General features: G+C 39.7%; 1 pseudogene; it reads left to right on the top strand.

Moving 5' to 3' along the window:
* The first annotated feature begins 526 nt into the window (after positions 1-526).
* On the top strand, positions 527-1,367 carry LOC103203120 (annotated as a pseudogene).
* The last annotated feature ends 993 nt before the right edge of the window (positions 1,368-2,360 follow it).

The raw sequence follows: 2,360 nt of genomic DNA, 5'->3' as shown, positions 1-2,360 counted from the left end.
AAGGATGGAATCCTCCCTAACTCATTTTATGAAGCAAGCATAACCTTGATACCAAAACCAGGCAAAGACATCACTCCAAAGGAAAACTACAGACCAATATCCCTCATGAATATAGATGCAAAAATCGTCAACAAAATCCTAGTCAATAGACTCCAACAACATATCAAGAAAATCATTCATTATGACCAAGTGGGATTCATATCAGGTATGCAAGGATGGCTCAACACTAGAAAAACATTGAACATCATCCACCACATAAATAAAGGAGAAGAACCATATTATAACCACCATTATACTCGATGGAAAGAGACTGATCATATCAATTGATGCAGAAAAGGCATTTGATAAAATCCAACACCCAGAGTCGGCTCAAGTGTACCCCACAGCAAGGAGGTGTCTTTTGCCATTCTGCCCTCCTCTGCCACTGCTGTTGGGCTGCACTGCCTAAGCTAGGACGTCCCTCTGTGCTCCTTGCCGCATCCACCCTCATGGCCTCTGCCCACCTCACTGTCCACTCACGCCCACCATGACGAAGAAAGACAAGAAGTCCTTCAACCAGAGCCTTGCCAAGTGGAAGCTCTTCATTTATAACCCAGCCACCGGAGAACTCCTAGGGTGAACCGCCAAGAGTTGAGGTTTGATCTTGCTCTTCTACCTACTCTTCTACAGGTTCTTGGCTACTCTCTTCACATTCACAATGTGGGTCATGCTTCAGACTCTGAATGATGAGGTTCCAAAATATCGTGACCAGATTCCCAGTCCAGGATTTAGAGTTTTTCCAAAACCAGTGACTGCACTAGAATATTCATTCAGTTTGTCTGATGTACATTCCTATGAAAGATATGTTAAAGATCTTGATCACTTTCTAAAGTCCTATGAGTTAGAAGAACAAAAGAACCTCACAATCTGTCCTGACAGAGCACTTTTTGAACAGAAGTGTCCAGTTTATACTGCATGTCAGTTTCCTGTTCAGTTACTTCAAGCATGCAGTGGCATGACTGATTGTGAATATGGCTATTCCAGAGGAAACCCTTGTATTCTTGTGAAAATGAACAGAATAATTGGATTAAAACCTAAAGGAGAACCAAGGATAACATGCAATTCAAAGAATGAACAAGTGGTATCTATATCAACTTATCTTACCACAGGACTTACAGACTTAAAATATTTTCCATATTTTGGGAAAAAACTGCACGTGGAGTACCAACAGCCAGTAGTTGCTGTCCAGGCATTCTTTTCTCATCTTAACAACACCAAGAAAGAAGTGACATTTGACTGCAAGATTGATGGCTCTTCCAACCTGAAAAATCAGGATGATTGTGACAAGTTTTGGGGAAGTTACGTTCAAAATCACAGTGAATGCCTAGTATGAGTAGGATATCTTTACAGAGTAAATGTTGTATTGTCTCTTCATTTTGTATCAGCTGGAACTGTCATTCTAGGATTATGAAACCACCTTGGTTTAGAAAGTGGGTGGTACGTGACACTGGGGTAACATCATGTGCTTCCAGATCATAGTGTTCAGTGTCCTATGAAGGAATTGCCTGTTGCCTCTGCTGCCCTTTGAACCAGTGTACAGACCCCATATTAGGGACTTGTAAATACCTAATAGAAATCATGTATAATGGGGGTCTTATCTTATTTTTATGTGTCTAATTGCCAAGTGTCTAAAGCTTAATGTGCTGTGCTATGTAAATACTTTATGGATTTAACACTGGTTAACTGTCATTTTGATGTCAACACAATTTTAGGGATAAAATGATGAAAGAATAAATGGTACCAGACCAACATCAAGTGACTTTATAGCTGCAAAATATGTGGTATGTGGAGACCACTGAGGTTGTATGTGTGAGGAGGAAAAAAAAAAATCCAACACCCATTCCTGATCAAAACCTCAGCAAAATAGGGATAGAAGGGACATTCCTCAACATAATAAAGGGAATCTATGGAAAACCAACAGCCAACATTATACTCAATGGAGAGAGACTGAAACCATTCCTCTTGTGAACAGGAATCAGACAAGGATGACCTCTATCACCACTTCTATTCAACATTGTAATGGAAGTCCTAGCCAGGGCCATAAGGCAAGCAAGGGAAATAAAAGGCATCCAAATTGGTAAGAAAGAACTCAGACTATCCCTATTTGCTGATGATATGATCCCATATCTAGAAAACCCAAGAGACTCAGTCAAAAATCTACTGGAACTAATTAAGAGATTTAGCATTGTGGCAGGATACAAGATTAACATCCAAAAATCATTTGGATTCCTCTACACCAGCAAAGAGATTGCTAAAAAAAGAAATAAAGAAACCAATATCATTTACAATGTTGTAGTTGTTGTTATGTGCTGTTGGAGTCA

The sequence above is a fragment of the Orycteropus afer genome, unplaced genomic scaffold (assembly GCF_000298275.1).
Source record: "Orycteropus afer afer isolate SDZICR_OR568_19922 unplaced genomic scaffold, OryAfe1.0 scaffold00201, whole genome shotgun sequence".
Classification (NCBI taxonomy): domain Eukaryota; kingdom Metazoa; phylum Chordata; class Mammalia; order Tubulidentata; family Orycteropodidae; genus Orycteropus; species Orycteropus afer.
This window is presented reverse-complemented; position numbering and strand designations above follow the sequence as displayed.